This window comes from Aphis gossypii, chromosome 2, assembly GCF_020184175.1.
Source record: "Aphis gossypii isolate Hap1 chromosome 2, ASM2018417v2, whole genome shotgun sequence".
Taxonomy (NCBI): domain Eukaryota; kingdom Metazoa; phylum Arthropoda; class Insecta; order Hemiptera; family Aphididae; genus Aphis; species Aphis gossypii.
The window spans coordinates 75999295-76018278 of NC_065531.1; the positions used below are offsets into that span (position 1 = coordinate 75999295).

General features: G+C 23.9%; 1 protein-coding gene across 4 annotated transcripts in view; it reads right to left on the reverse strand.

Annotated features, from left to right (window-relative positions):
* LOC114132690 (acetylcholine receptor subunit alpha-type acr-16-like) overlaps positions 1 to 18984 on the reverse strand; it is a 198802-nt gene that overhangs the window by 108341 nt on the left and 71477 nt on the right. The window lies entirely within an intron of this gene.

The window sequence follows — 18984 nt, forward strand, 5'->3', positions numbered from 1 at the left end:
TGATCCTTAGTAATTATAAATTATTCACACCAACAGTTTAAAAAAAGGACAATATTTAATTTTTGTCCTTAAATTCGTTCTTTGAACTCAATGATCTTTGTTTTACTATTCAAATTTAAAATATCAACACAATGCATTATTGTACAAGGTGAGTGAACTGAGACAAGATCAAATAAATACCCATATACCAATCCGTTTTAAAATTATATAAATACATTTTAATAATATATAATATAATTTGTTAGGATAAATTTCATAGAAATTGTTGAATAACATGTACTTAAATAAAATATGGTAAGTACATTTATTTTATTTTTAAAACTATACTGCGTGGCTTAATTATATCAATATTTACAATTGCATAATATTCTAAATATATATTTTGTTAATTTTATTTTAACTAATAAATTAATAGTATTATTTAAAATGATGTTCACAGTTTATTTTTTACAATTATTAAGAGTTATATTTAAGTTAAAATTAAGTTAAATCATGTACATTTTACAAAAAAAATAAATAGTTAAATTACAAAGTAAATACTATTAACTAGATAATTTAAAACAAATTGAACTACTGCACTCTGAATTGGTTTCTAGAATTTATTACCCGTATGACTGCAACAATATATTTACCTGTAAAAACAGAAAAAAATATGTGATTAGTTTTTACAAACTAAAATTATTATTAGATACATTATAAAACATTAGGTCAATGTTCGTTAAAAAATTATTTTTTTTTAACATTGTTTAAATTAAAATCTTTGGAAAGCTTATAATATACCATTATTTCTAAACTTATAAATATAAAGAAAATATTACTATAAATAAACTATGAAATGGGCATACTAGAATGACTTACTGTGTCTAATGATCAAGAATGTCTCACACTTTACGATACCTTAAGTCATAATAACGCTAAGACACCTTTTAAGAGAACATCAAAATACTTGGAGGAACTCAAAGAAAAAACATACTTAACGCATTAGATGAAGTCCTAAAACCAGACCCAGAAGGGGTTTCTTTTAACCACAAATTTATTAATGCCATATAAGAAACTAGTTTCAGAAATATATTGTGTGTAATAATGGCCATTACAACCTAAGTGTATCATGATAAATATATAAATATGTAGAAGTATAATACGTCCTTAAATAATTATATTATATTAATATTTAAAAAAATATTTAGTCACTTAGCCATTGTTAACTAGGTACGTATTAACCTATAAAAGAGATAGGCACTTTGAAAAAGCCATAAAATACATTTTATAATTTTAGATTTAGTGATCATGTATACCTACTGTAAAACTCAAATAATAATAACAGTATATATATTTTTTTTTGGTTTTGAGTTGCGCGATGAATGTATTGGTTTTAAAAAACCTGTGTTTTTTATGATTGTAATATTTTTTTGAATCACATAAAATTCTTTAATCAAGATTTTGATAAGTTTCGAAATTTCAAATACCAGTCATGTATCGTCTATATAAGTTTTTTTGTTAAATATTTTTTTGTTTTAAGAAAAACTTTAATTATGAAATGTTCATTGTTTTAACTAGGTAAGTAAAATACATTTCATCACAAATAAATTTAAAACCCTACCAAAAAAAGTTGAAAATGTCTATAAGTAGTACAATGAAACCAAAATTATATCATAATATGTATAGTTATACACCTATACACCTAGAGAACTTGTGAAGGTTCAACAGAAATAAGTCTTTTTTTGAATTTATACATGGCATGCAGCAATTAGAACTATTTTAAAAATGCCAAAGTATGAGCAGAAACTATGTGTTCTCTCATTAGTCTGCGCTTATGAAAAAATGTAGTCTCAATCAAAGTTGACGTAATTTTGGAATTATGTATTAAACATGCATACTATTACTTAACAGTTTAAATATTAATAACTTAATTATTCATATAAATATATAAATATACTATAATATTATATGTGTTATGGTTATAATTTATAATTTATTGTTATTAATTGATTTCAAGTTATATTTTTGAATATCATTGCGTAAAGCAATAACGTATTCATTTAATTGATGTTCATTATAATTTTAAAATGTAGTTTTTTCTGCATATAATAATAAATCAATAAGTAAATATACGAGTTTATTAAAAAATATCTTTGGAAATATATATAAACTATTGATGAACCTCGTCTGATCAGTATCATTTTTCGTACCTATCATTAAATTTAAACTTAACAACTTAATATACTTATATCAGTGATAGTTAGATATACTCAAAACCTACTGTATAGGCTAATGATTTCTCAGGATTTATTGTTGTGCTTTATTGTAAAATAACTGAAAATATCATCAACCTACTTCAGGGGTGGAAAATTATTTGAACTCTACGAGCCAAAAATAACCATTTATTTTAAGAGTGCCACAAAAAATATTTCATATTATAAACTATATTATAAGAAAACAATTATCATAGTTTTACTGTATAATTAATGTAATAATATATACATATATTATATGTGTGCGAAATAAAAATATTTAAATTTTTTAGCTTGCCATTGATTTGCCATTCCTGACCCACTTTATTTTTAACCAATGCTTCCTACAAGTAAAATATAAATTTAGGAATTTATTTGGTTCTCGTTGTAATATACAATATATCAAAATATGTTTAAGTTACAATCTATTAAATACAAAAGAATGTTGCTTTTTAAATGTTTATTCATAAAATATATATTTATTTAGAATTATAAGAGTATCGGTGTCGTTGTATAAGGTTAAGTTTAGCCCTTCATTGCATAATACATATTTCTCTTCTCGTGACCCTTAAATTTTCAACCTTCCATCACTATATTACGGAAATTTAAAAATGATTTCCTCCGTTTTTAATAGAATTAAATGCGAGTTCATTACTTTCACTTGTTGTAATAAATCTTGAATTCAATCGCTAATGATGAACAATTTAAAGATAGCATATACATAGTAAAATATGTTGATGATTAATTCAATGTTAAGGCAATCACGCACACTGTTTATTACGTTTGTATAAAACATATATCATACCAATAATTTAATTGTATAAGATAAATTCTTTTTATTAACAGTTTATTTTACTATAAATTAAAATTCACTCTTAAATTGAAACCACGGACAATATATTTTAAAATGGCTTTTATAAATTTGTATGGTAAGTATCACATGCTTATTTTTTACTTGTTATATTATAATATTTTAATCATAAGAAATAATTTTTATGATATTCATCTCAATTTTAAAATATAATAACCATTTTTACTTTATATAAATTAATTTCATTTTTATAAAAATGAAATTGAAAAAAAAAAACAAATATTTACTAAATAAGTATACTATCAGAATCCATGTTATTATAAAAAAAACATCATTATGTTGTGTAATATTATAAATTATAATTTATTGAAATGTATTTTGCAGCTAACTGATATGTATATTTATTCACAACAGTGTGTAAATTACCACTTTCGATAAATTATTATAAATTGAGTGATTATATTTAAATGCGTAAATGTAAATTGTACCCAAGTAAGAGATGTGGTTTTTATGGCTATCCAGTATCCATTTATACCTATTACCTACCTTAAATTTTTAAGTTTAAACAAGAGAAATGAAGTAGTGCACAATTTATGCAGACACAACGAAAATCATTTTGCCCTTCTCATTAAAACTTTAAATGGTCATAGTTAGAAATCCTTTTGTTCAATATTAGATTTAAATTTATCTAAAAATGTTAACTTTAAATGTTTAACTTGTAACTTTTTATGTTTGAGGATTAATGATGAAAATTATCATTATAATTATTCCAAACATTGTTTTCATTGTATATTTCAATCGTATAATTTATATAACTTAACGTTATTAGCATCATATAGTAATTTTTCATTTAATTTTATTTTTCAAGACATTTTAATCAGTATTTTGTAATCGATTTCTTCGAATTTACACTCACAATGTTAACAATGGTTATCTCTTAAATGGGAATCTCTTGAGTCTGTACATTATTTACTTATCAAACAATTATTTCGAACGTAAATACGATTATAGTGATTACTATCTGCATAGTGCTTATGGTTATCGTGCAAAGGCTGTAAATATAGACAGTTCTGAAGTATCAGTATAGTAGTTGATTAATTAATAAATATATAAACATTATAGTTCGAGACAGACTATAACTCTGTGACTGAACATTAAACGACGACTTGACATATTATATCTGGTTCACTGGGCCGATAAATATATTATAATCTTATCGTTTATGTTAAAATCGAATGCATGAAGTTAAATTTATTACAATTGTTATTCTCCCTGTATCATAATAAACACATCCAGACAAGTTCAGGTCCAAGTCAATATTCCACTTCAAAACATAGACTCATATCCGATTTTAAGAATAATGTTCTTATAGTTTCTTTCTGTATTTTATACTTTTATACAATACACAATACAGTGTTAAACACATTTTTTTCAGACCATATATTATTCCTCTTATTTCACACATCCAGTAGTTTTTTATTCATCGTAAATCATGTTTCACATGCATTTAATCTTATAGTATCCATTGTGCTATGTGTTTTTTTTTAAGTAAGTTTTTTCTAGACATGTGTGACAATAATGTTGGTCAAAAATAAAAACTTCTAGCAATGTGGAAAAACATTTATCTGGGGATATTTGACTTTTCGTATCTATGTGGTTGTCGTTAAGTACATTTAATTTAACTATCACCTATTTTAAGTTTAAAACTTTTCAAATGTATAGTCGTTTACTTGCGCATACAATGTCTAAATAACCTAATTGTTTTTTGTCTTAGCTTAAACCCGTTATCTATTACTTTTACTTTTATAGTAGTTTTAGTAAAGCACACACTGCAACTTTCATGATTTTATTTATTTTAATCAGAAAATTATTACATTTCTTGAATGTGATATTCTAAAAGATTTTCTAAAAACCTTATATGTTTGTTACGAACACACATTAATCTCTAATAATTTTAAAATATAATGTGTGGCAATAAGTGGCTGGCTTGTTGAATATAGGAGATATGTAAAAATGAATATACGCCAATTGATATTATCATATAATATTATGTTATTAGATATTGTATTAAAATGAATAATTCTTAAATGTTATGTAAAAATGTAATCAATCACAAATATTTACATAAAAATGTTTATTATTTTTTGGTTAACCTAGTTACGATTCTGACTGTGCTAATTTTTAACATATGCCATGTCGAGGCCTCGATTTATTTTGTGAATAAATCAAAATAATCAGGATAAACTTTAATTATTGGATTATTATTTCCTACCAATCATTAGTATGTGTACTACTTTCAATAAGAATGGACGTGGTAGATGGTATGTGCTTATAGATTATATATAGGAAAATGAGAAGAGGAAAAAAAAAAAAAAAATATTGTGTACACCCAATTTTAAAAATAACGCTTTCTCTAGGTATTTATTATAACACTTCAAGTTTAGGGAGCATGGTAAGAAATTTTTCAATTAATTTAGAATGTTAATCAATTCATTTTGATGGCCATTTTTTATAATTAAAGATAATCTAACAACTAATTAAAATTGAACACGCAACATATAATATTATTGTCAATAAAAATAAAATAAATTTTTTTCAAAAAAAGTACAAAGAAGAAACTGGTAAAGATATAATAATATAACACTGTTAAATAATTATATTTTTAAAATAATCGATGTCAAGAATAGGCTCTTGAGAAATTTCACTGAAATTAGATTATAAGGATATAGTGTATAAATATTGGCATGTACCATACGGTAAACTTCAAACTAGATTCAATTTTCTACCAAAAACCATCCTCAAAGTTGATTTTAAGTTGAATTTTATTACCGACTACTTATCATGTATACAAACATAATAAATAAACAAACATCATTGTAAAATCAATACATTCATCACTTCGATCAAAATCTGAAATATTTTTATATTTTTTTATTTTACAGATACTTGGTGGCAAGTCGCTCAGTAACCAAGTTACTTTATAATTACAGAATCGGAAAACCTTTTCTAAATAGTATAATACTCTAAGTATGCCAAGTAATATGAAGAAAATTGACGAATGTTGTAATGAATGTACCTAATAGTAAAAATGGATAAATATTTCAGTTGAATTTGAAAAACATGACCAATTCTCAAACTGTATTAGAAATTTAGTACGTTAGATCGAACGATTCTAGTGATTAAATCTCCACATTCAATGTCGGTTTATTAAAATTATAAACACTTTCTACTCTAGTTTCAATGGTGTTATGTGACTCAAACTATTTTTTATGTGGGTAAATATCAGAGGTTATGGTACACTTCATGAAATTCCATTGTTAAGTTTTGTCAAACTATTGTACACTAGGGGTGCAATGCGAGATTCAGACATAATTTGAAGAAAATTCAACAACTAATTTTTACATGAAAAATAACTAGATTGATTAAATGATTTAAATAATTTAATATATCAATAATTATGTCATTTTTTAATTTATGAATAAATAAATTGGTAAAAATTAATAACAAATGTTTGTTTAGCAATTTTTTTCTTTTTTTTTTGAATCTACCATGTTATAATTAATAGAAACCAACTCTCCACAAACTCTTATTTTTATGGTTCTATTTGGATAATCGCTTGTTGTCGTGTCAAATATAACAAGTCTTTTTTTAATTATAAAAATCAACGAACCTTCGTTAATTTCCATATTATTTTGTGTTTTAAAAAAATATATATGTATATATAAACAATGCAAACAAAGGTACTCGTATTTGCACTATCTACAAATAACCTTTGGTTGTTGTTATTCATTCTGTGATATGATGATATGAGCGTGTCAACTGAATTGTCTGGTATTAAATGTATAGTATTTGAAAATGCGAGTACGTGTTCACGCGCGTCACAAGAAAATCGAGCCTTTGTCGCGGTTGACGTACCTGTACGCGAGTGTTCACTCGTTCGTGTGAACGATACATAGAAAATCCATGTACTTAAATACGTAAATTCGTGCTAAGCCTTAAGTATTTAAGTATTTAACATTTTATAAGCCAATATATGCGTATTGTATAAGCTTACTTTCTATTTTTTTTTTTTTTTTTTTGTTATAGTATTCGTCGAAAAAAATAATATAGGCAGGAGACAAAAATTATTAAAATAATATTGCCCGGTGTAGTGGTGTACTACTGTCATGACGGCACATAAAAACGAATAGGTTGGTACTTAAACCAAGTAAAAATCCTAAGGGATATACATTGATAGATCATGAAAATAAATTTGATATACTATTGATATTTTTTCAAAATCTTTCTTTCAAATATTTATTTGTTATAATTTTATTAATTTTAATCACACAGCACTATTATTATTGCCATATGATGAATGTTAGAATAAGAATTCCTAAATACGACACACTTGTTTTTATACTTCGGTATATTATATTGTATTTAAGTATTGTAATATAATACAGTTGATGTATCGACTAAATCGTGCTAAATCTCAACCATCTATCAATCGTTGAAACTATCTAGGTACTTATCATATTGTCTAACAGTAAATTAAATAGTTATTTACACTTACTACCTGTATTAGATATTCAATATTATATGGTTATATATTTCATACTTAATATACACTATATTAATATATTATTGAAATTGGTGAATTCTTGAATTCTTATACAATTATTCAGCGATATTCATTTGATCTTTTAAATTATCAAACATATTAGGTAATATTATTCAGAACTATAATATGTATTAGATATACCTACTACATTATTTCATAACACATTATAATACAATATTATCTTAATTATGAATTCAGCGTATATTTAGTATATTTCATAGTAACCTATAAATTAATGCTAAATTAATATAGAATGGTTATTTTCAATAAAATAAATAGGTAGTTTAATATGACTTGTTGAAGGATATTTGTATTTCAAACATAAAATTATAGGTACAGTGAATATGTTTACATTAATATATACATATATATAACGTATGGTAAAATAATTATTCTTGTTTTTATTTATTAAACTAGTTCTAGTTAAGTTCATTGGAGAAATTGTATTGTAACAGTAATGCTATTGAAGTAAATAATTAACGGTTATTTAATAAAATATGCAATACTCTTTAACTAACAATATTGAGAATAGATTTAAATTTAATTATTCAATAGGTTATAGAAGATAAAATAAATAGCCAGATTCATGGGAAGTAGAAGTGTTAAATAGAACTATTTTTAAAGACGAGCTTTTAACAAAAGAAACTGCCGAAGGTCTCGGAATAATTTTACATTCAACACTTGACTTAATTGAATGTCTATATAAAGTAGGTTTTGATTAAAGCTAACCAAGAGCGATTAGAAGTAAGTTCAAAGTATAAAACAAATATATAAATAAGCCATAGTTTAGACCACAGTTTGTTAAAGCTATAAAATAGGTATATCGATTATATTATACTTTGGTTTTAATTTATCTATTATAATTTATAAACTATATTTCTATACATATAAAATATATGTATTCATATAGCTATGAAAAACTTATTATAACATTTTAAACATTTTTTATAATTAAGACCGGTAAACCAAATAACCTTAAACAAAGTATTAAAAATGATGAAAATTCATAAAAATTTAACTTTGAATTAATAATTAATAATAAAAAGGTATTGCGAATTTTTTGTGAACTTAATAATATATTATAATAACCGTAGTAAAAGATTTGCAACGCTTTCTATCTACAGTAAGTACCAACCACTCATAATTCGACCTGCAGATCATAGTGCTTGTGCTAATACCTTTATAATATACCGAAATGATAATAAAAAACAGTTTAAAACCAGTAAAAAAGTCTCTTAAAATTATTTAAAAGTAATCATTTTAAATAAAATATAATATTATTATGTACAATACAAATACCTAACAATATTTTGTCAAAATAATGTTGACTCTGATTTTAGACCGAACTCGATGAAAAAAGGTGTTTGAAATTTATTTTTTGGGAGAATAAATACACTTAAATTGTCAGGTACAAATTATAAATTACTTTATTGGCCTATCTCCAACTAATCTGGTAGGTTTATTCTCATATGGCAACCATACAAAACTTCACTTTTCCAAATCGAAAAAGGTGTTTTATAGTACTACTTCATCAGTTAACTATTGGTTTTATTCATTCAATGTAGTTATTTATTATTATTTTTTTTTTAATCTACAATTAGAGTTATGTAGGTAATAGGTATATATATAATATATATATACTATTGAAATCAATGTTTTTTTCGCCACAACTGAAGCCAACGTTAATGTTTGACCCTTCTACAACAATACCCATAAAAATCTTTTGTTTTATTTATATTTTTTGAAAAAAAAAAAAGAGAGAAAAGAAAACCCATATATTGATAAGACTATTTTTCAGTTTGGGCACGTCTTGGAAAATCATATGGACACGTTTTCTACTGAAGCCATTAGTATAGTCCTCGAAATACTGCTTTAACTCGCATAATATTATATGCAGTGAGCATATGAATTCTTAAAACACTTCAATGCGAAAGGACGGATGTTAAAAGTTAATCCTTACATAATGCCTTACCATATATATTGCATAACCGAAAGACCGTTCGCAAATCATTATGTACATTATTCCATGTTTATATTATTAGACTAACGGAACTATATTATAATTACAATGACAATGAATTATTATTATTTTCAAGATTGTTTCATTCGAATCTGATACATAATAATACAAGACAGTATCGTAAAGTAATATTTTTTTATTATAAAATCAAATTAACTTGATTTGTTTGTAATTAAGAACAAAATTGTATTAATTACTGTCCCAAGAGCAATTCCATAATCCAATAAAACATTTAGGTAATTCTTCTTCAGCTTATATCAATAATAATTATTAAATCCGTTAAAACCATATAATTACAATGCTTGTTATAAAGTTTAAATAAAGAATTTCATCAAAATAAATTAATTATTAACGATTTAAAAAAAAAGTTAATTAAGTATCAGTTATGTAATAATGTAGAAAGTAGAACATTACCTATATATTACAATATAAAAAAAATATATTGTAAGTATTGAATTTTTTTTGTAATTAGGTATTTATAATAGAAAATAATGTATAAACTTTGCTTTTTAAAATTTTAATTAAAATGGAAATTAAAAAAAAACATTTTTTAATAATAGTAAGTATATGATGTAGATTGTTATTTTGTTTTAACATAACCAATATACATTTCACACTGCAATTAATCTGTAAAACATTCTCAAATATTCTAAATCTTGAATATTTATTGTTTGAAAAAATAAATATAATTAAATAACATAAAATCATACTATAAGAATGGATTTAACTTAAAATTACTATCATAAAAATATTCTCAGAAATAATTTATTATTTTATAAAAATGTCTATTACTCAAAAAAAAAAAAATAAAAATAAAAATGCTTTTATGTTTAGTTTTGGAAAAACATATTTTAAAAACTAACATAAATTGTGAAAAAATTAAAGATTTTATAGAAACTATACAAAAAATACATTATTTAATTAATATTAAAAAATAAAAAAAATATATAATTTCCCAAATTCAAATACACAGATTATATCATATTATTTGTACTATGTAGATTCATTATTTAATTACCATATAGTTTATTAAATTTCCCGAGGAAAACATTATGAAAATATTAATATTAAACGCTATCTATGTATCATAAATATTATTTTAACACAATAGTCTCAAGCACAACACTGTTGTAGTATGTAAATTACTTGATGTTTTTATTGCAATAATATTATAGTAGACGCCGTACTTGACTGATCACTTTTTCATTTTATTCGGTGGTTAACTGCATGGCATGAAATTGTTTTAATGAAAACACAACAGCTCATTAGGTAAGCAAATACCGTACTATACTCATCACAAGCGACTCCTTATTTGCATTGTGAATATATTAAAATGTGTTTATTTAAACACGCAGGGACGTTACAAGGGAAAAAAATAGATTATTCCAAGTGTTCTCAAATCAATCGTTGTAAAAATACCGCAAATGTAAGTGTATAATATAATATCATACTACTCCGGGGTAAAATAAAAAGCAATTCAGAAAAATAAATAAATAAAATATTACCTGAATTTAAATAATCTATGTAACAGTTCACACTGTTTTAATATTATACCCTTATTGCTATTTCGATTACTGTGTTTATCTACAAATACAACGGGTTTGAGTAGGTAGTGTTGCAAATCCATACAAAATAAATTATTAGATTTTACAATACACATTACACACACACACACACACACACACAAAATAGATCAATTTGAGCACTAAAAATTAAAAAAAAATATATTTTTTAAACTTTAATTAAGTATTACTCGTAGGGTGACGTGAAAATAAAAATGTTTACAGGATATTAATGAATTTATTTTTCACATAAAGTTATATATTTTGATTGCTTGTTAGCTTTTTACAGTTGCTACAATAACTAACAAAATTAAATTTCTATAACAAAATTTTTTTTAAATGAAATGTTTTCACTCGAGGCGAAATATTTAATATATGATTTTACATTGTATATTTTTAAATCCCTCCGGTCATTTCTGAATAAAGGTTTTATGTTTTCAAAGTATAACTGCTTTTACTATAACAAATAACCACATGTTTTGATGTAATAAATCAAACACAACAACAATAAAATAAGATTGAAAAAAATGCAGACATTTTTAGTCACTACAATCGTTTAATTGCATTTAGAATACCATATCTCATTATGTGTAATATATTAATATTATGTCAGTTGAACGAATCTTCATACATACATTGTTAACTTTAACAGTAAAATATAATATATCGATTATAAATATTACATGATATAAAAAAGATTCTTATAGTAAAGTTGAATGTGTCAATTATACTTATATAAAACGATATGATAAGATAATTCCGAAAAATACTTGTTTACTTGAATCGGTCATTATAATATAGTTATAAAACAAATGTTTCAATTATTCTTTTGTTATAATTTTACTATTGTATAACACATTTTGCAAATCTAGTGTTTTTTTATATTATATTAGACAACTTTTAGAATATTTTTCGTAAAATTATTGGTAATGTAATTGATACTAATATGTACATTAAACAAAATAACGTATTTTTATATTTTTAGTCCCTAAAGATATTGATTATTTTTTTAGAATTTAGAAACAGAAACTACACTGAGTATTGAGCATCACAGCATTTATTATTTTTACTGCCACAATAAGTGTCTTTAGAAAAAAAAGAAAAAAATCACTGTAAAACTAATGTATTCATTCTTTCAGTCTGAATCTACAAATCAACAAGTTCGTTCTGGATTATTATTATTATTTTTTTTTTTTCATGAACGAGCTCTTATTTTTATATAATTATTAGAAAAATGATTCTGAGTAAATCTTTTTGTGATTTTAAGTAAATTTTATTTTATTTTTATAGTATGTACCTACATTGATAATTTTAAAACCGTGTTCAATGTTCAAGACAAAACATATTTTGTATACAAATATTCGCTATTGAAAATAAATATAGTTTAAAGTAAAAATAAATTATTAGGAATGTAAATTAAAATTATTTACATAACAAAAATCTAATAAAGTCAAATCTATGTAATGCCCTAATTTTACCAAAATTATACCAAGCATTTCTATAAAATATAAGCTTTGAATCAACATGATTATAATCTATTTTTATATATATATAATTTCGTATTTTGCCTGACAATTACAAGAAATATGAAATAAAATTATATATTTTAAGTTAATTATCATAAATTCATAAAAGTCGATTCTATCTTTTACAATAATTAGGTTCTCGAGATTCCAAGTAGTAATTTAATTTTTTTTTTTTTTTATATAAAGTGGTAGAAGTACCTATTATAATAAAATATTGGAATATTATTATGTAGGTACTACGTACAAGATATACAGAACTTATATTATGCGTAGTAGCTATTGATTTTGTAACGATGAATTGGGGATAGTGCTCTTTTTTGTAATGATTCAAAAGTTTTATTATGAACATACCCTTTCGTTTGATTGTAAATTACTATAATTAGATTTGTTGTGTAATTTGTAATTAATCACATTAAGTTGTTCATACATTTCTATAAGTTTAAAAAAAATTAAAAGAATAAAACATATTTATTTGTGCAAGTTACTTTTGAATACAATTTAATATTATTTATTTTTATTGTTTAAACAATTTAAATTATAACGCAAACAATACAATTATACTAGAAACTTAAATCCAGTCCAATTATGTTTTACCTACAATAGTGATGCACTTAATATCTGAATAATTATACCTATAAAATATTTTGGAATATTAATAGTAGAATATAAATATAAATATAAGCTAATAATTAGATTGAAATATCAATTGTATTACTGTGTATATAAATCAAACTAATGACCGGATATTTAGCTTGTTTGGAATTTACCTACAAGAAATTATGTATAATCTATTACAAATCTAGGTTCCTTGTTCCCCTTTAGTTAAATTATAATATAGTTATAAGGAACTAATATCTTAGTTTCCAATAACTTGCGCTAAATTAAATTTAACGAAGATCAGATCGTAATACAGTTAATTAACTTCAGATAATTATAATATTTTTCTCAGTGATCCTTAGATAGCTTTTGAAACTTGTTGTACCCATAGTTATTATTATACACGACAAAATATGTCACATGCGCTAACTGTTTTGTGGCTTTTGTAATCATTTTTCTAATTATTAAAAAATAATAATGATTATATATATATTTAAAATTATTTTACTGAGTGTTAATCTACTTCTGTTATATATTTTATACCATTTATACCTACATATAAATTTATAACCGTTTAAATATAAATTTAATGTAGGTTCCAATTATGAGTTTTCAGAATCGCTAAATGCTCTTGCTTTCTAAATAAAACTCAACAAATCGTTGGAAACTGATATAGCCTATATACTATGGGGATACATTTACGATATCGGTGGTTGATTATTTTTCGAAACTCTTCTAATTCTAAAAATAAAAGCCTTATATCAAAAAGGAAACATAAAATATTGATTGAATATTGAAAACTATCAGAATATCAAAACATTAAGTTTATATTTCACCATTTAAACCAGTAAAAAACTAAAAACATAAATTAAGATAGAAAAAATAATAAATATAAATATTAATTGACCTTACTTAAGAAAATATAATAATAATTACATAGAGTTAATTACAGCTTAATAATTGCAGAGATATAATAATATCATACTTTATAATCATAAATATATGAATATTATATAATAAAATCCGTTGGTGATTTCGTGTATCTTTTATGTTTTATAATCATAAAAGCAAATAATTTTGTTTTAATCAAACACAATATACTAAGTTGATGTTATATACTCTTTATATGGCGATTTCAAAATAGTAAGTGAAATTTGTGTAATAGTGTGTTTGTAATAATAAAAAAAAACTATTGTATTATTGTATTATTCGAAAGTCAAACTACTATACTAAAGACAAGCACCCGCGTCATAAGTGTACCTAATAATTTAAATTACATAAAAATACGCTTTGTAAGAACTGAGCTATATTAACTATTTGTTGAAAGCTAATAACAAAAAAAAAAAAAAAATAATAATAAAATAAAGTTTAACTTTTCCGAAAACAATAAAATGGTTTATAGAGCATGTGTGGTCTTTAGAAATTAAAAGGCGTAACTGGATTTTTAAATTATTGCTCATAAAATGTCGAAAAATATTTTAGATTTAGAAAAACCTTTTTAAAATATTACACTCCTTTCATGACATTTATGTATTATGTACAAAAAATAATTGTTTTAAATTGTTTTACATTATATTTCCAGATCAGTAATTTTGATCAAAAATTTTATAAATACTAAAAAATATAAAAATGTAACAAAATCGTAAGAATATATTAATTTTATTATTATAGGCCATAGAGATATATTGTTGCTCTACAAAAAAAATACACAATAACGATTAACCAAATATTCTCTTTAAACATAAGATAGTAATATAATACAAGACTAATCAAAACTTAAAGGTAAAAATATGTACTTAACTCTACATTGTTGCGTTATATTGACGTTGAAAATGGACAAAATTTTAGTTTTTTTAGAATAAATTTTAAGTGTCAAACAGGTAGTAGAAACAAACAAACCCTTCACTTTCAATCTAGATAACATGTATACTAGCTAGTATCTAGCTGTCATCGAATTGTACTGTAGACTTTATGTACGATAACAGAGTAGAAAACAATGAAGTACAACAAAGAAAATTATGAACAAAAAAAAAAAAAGTTGAATACATGTGAATATATAACCAATTGATGTTATGCAATAGATATAAATGACAAAGTTTACTCTAAAGAGCACTCTCTTTATTCAAAAAATAGACAAAAAAAACATCAACACATAATAACATATTTTTCAGGACATTTGAAATCTCACTTACCCTATTAAAAAAAAAAAAAAAACAAACAAATAAAATATGATAGTATTTTTAATACAAACAATTTGCTAAACCGATTTTAAGGATATTTCCAGGTTTTTTTTTATCTTCGTTTCTCAGAGAATGGCAAGCGCTTGATAATATTCTCGATCGTACTGTTTGCGACTTCACAATTAAAGTCCTGCAATAGTTCATGGAATTCATGTATCCGACGGATGCGCTATACTCAATGGATGGTTTTTCAATAGAAAGCCTACTTGTCTGGAATCTCTTTTAACATTCGGTTTCCGTCACATTTTTTTTCAGAACTGTCTGTTTTAATTCAGTTCACGTCGATGGATTTATTTTATATTTTCATCGGTTTATTACCGATAACGAAAAAGCCTTCTCGTACAACATGCCATTACGTTTTTTTTAAGCTTAACTTTTACAGGTGTAACTTTTTTGAATATGGCTCCATACACGTTCCGTTACATTAAATATGCTCATAAAAACATGGTAAATATAAACCGAAATTCGTGATATAATATATATATATATTATGTATGTGTACACTGTACACGTACAGTATAGAATGATATTATTAACATAATATTTGAACGAGACACGCGGGTATTGATTTATACTCGCTAAAATTTCCAAACCACGGTATCGGTAGTGGTTTGTAATGAGTGGAATAATAACGCCGTAAAAGTTTATGATTTTATAAACAAGGCGCGTACGATAAATAATACGGGTGCTGTGAAAAAAAAATAACTAGAACTATTCATGCCATAAACATATTATAACCTAACCCCTCTATATTATAGATAATTTTTGGTAATCATTACAATAGATATATTGAAGTCATTTCGTTATATTCAGAAAAAAATATTTTTCTTATAATAATGTATTTATTTTTTCATTCGTAACTTTACACAGAGTTAATATGCATCTAAAATTAATATTTCATTGAGGAATATGAAATATGTGGTAGACAAACCATCGTAACAATGTATTATTCTAAAAATTTACAAAGCCATAATATTCAATGAGTCTCATTTTAATGTGAACTACATTTTTTTAGTCATCCTATTTTATGCGATACCATACCATATACATATAGAGCACATAATACATATTATACTTCTATCGCGTAGCTATTTCTATATATTTAGAACGAAAACATATTGTGTTAATAAAGCTTTAAATTTCGTTAAATTCAAGTAAATTATCAGAAATGTATTGATTTATTTATTATCAGTATTCATTTATACATATATTTGTCAGTAACGAAATAAGTTAAAAATCTAAAAAACTAAAAAAAAATTTTCATAATTTTCTTAATAAAGTTTGTATTCATTCTTGTGATTAGGTTAGTATAATATGACTGTAATACGAAAATTTGATGTAAAGGTTTCACAATAGTTTCTCGACTGGTAGATAAATAATTATATTGCGATTAAAATGACATGTTGCCAGTTTTTGTCCCCCACTATAGCTTATCTTAACATAATAGAGCTACCTAAAAGTGCCGTATAGGCGAAAACCTATAGATAAATAATAATATGTTATTAACGAACGTATTTTGTATCGTTACATCAGCAACGAGCGCTCCTCAACGCATTATTCAGATTTAACGGCAGTGGCAGACACTGAATTACTATATGTATTAAGTTTTAATTATTAACGTTATCTACCAACAACGGACGTGAATACGTGATATAGTCGCTTGAGTATTAAGCACGGCTGACGAGATATGTCAATCATTCTGCAGAGGTGTCTAGCTGGTAAGATACCAGAGCAGCTGTCAAAACCTGTACAACTATGATAGTTTTCGATATACTTAGGCTATCATATTTTTTTTTTAACATTTATACAAGATACAAAGCAATATATGTCTATACAAACGTTAAAATCATTAATCCAATTTACTTAAAAATGTGTAAAAAAGATATTGATCATTTTTATGCCTTTATAAAAGATATAGTGAGTATCAAAATAGATTACCATCATTATTTATTGTTCATGGGAATTTTCGAAACAATAAACAGTAAATTTGCCTATGTCTTGTCAAAAGCGCAATGGTAAAAATCCATTAGCTAAATTAATACATTATCTACGCATGATCTTTAGCTATCATAAAATAATATAATAATTCATATTTCACAATGATATAAATTTGTTTAAATCTTATTATTTGAATTTTTTCAAAAAAATAAGAGTTAATGTTTTGATGGACTTTAGCTTAGCTTAGTTAAATTGTTTGATTAGTTTTACTAATCACTAACTTATAGTTCAATGTAAATTTTGATTTGATTACAGTGGAAGCTTAAAAGCTTTAGAATTTTAAAACAAAAATATAATAACTTTACTAGCTTTCTGCAGTGTCATAGTATTTTATAGTACTTTTGAACAGTTATAGTTTTAGAGTGCGGTTCAGTGGTTTAGGATCAACAAAAAGTTATTTCGATTAATAAACTGGAGAGAATCCAAAAGACAGTCTTTACATTTTGGTGACCTTAAAAATTAGGTCAGGTTGTCAAATTTTATTTATTACTGTCTTATTATATATTAATATATTATATTCAAAATATTGTCATACTAGTATAACATGTTATTACAATTAGTAATATAGTTATCAGCTACATGGTTTATAGGTATTATTAAAAGTTAAACTGTACTTAATTACTTAATGTGCCAATATTTCCAATGATAAATTAATAAATTATTGAAAACGTTTTAACAGTTTATTTTATATTACATTTATTTTAAAATATGATAAATAATAATTGAGTACAAATTTAAGATAATCATTAACTAGTTCATGGTTACTTTCAACTTTGAATTAATCTGAAAATGTTTTCTAATACATATTATAACAAGTATGAATATAATGAATATATTAGTTTATTGTTCTAAATTATGTAGAATTGTATTATAAATTAATTTTCATAACATAATTTTATTAACAAATTATCGTTATTTTTACGGCACTATTAGGTATATCACTGAAAGTTCCTAAACAAATACATGGATTTGTTAACATATATAATGTAGGTAGCTAATATTTATCTTAATGTTCAATGTGATTTTAACACAGTAAAGCGTAGAAAATAAATTTAATTAATTTTGGACATATTGTAAAATTCATAATCAGCATTACTATAACATATTAATAGTTTGCAGCAATTCTGTGAAACCCATTATTTTACATACATGCGGTTTGTCATCAATGCTTTCATAAGATGTAGGAACCTGAAACTAATTTGAGTATTAAATAGGTAACAAAATTAGCTAGGTATAAGTCATTTACTCAAGACTAAATAAAATGTTTAATTTTACATAATATCCATTTTTTCTTTTATTTTATTTATGTAATTTAAAGTATTAAAATATATATATATATATTTATATGTATAACATATAACTAACTATACAATTAGAAAAAATAAAACCACATTAG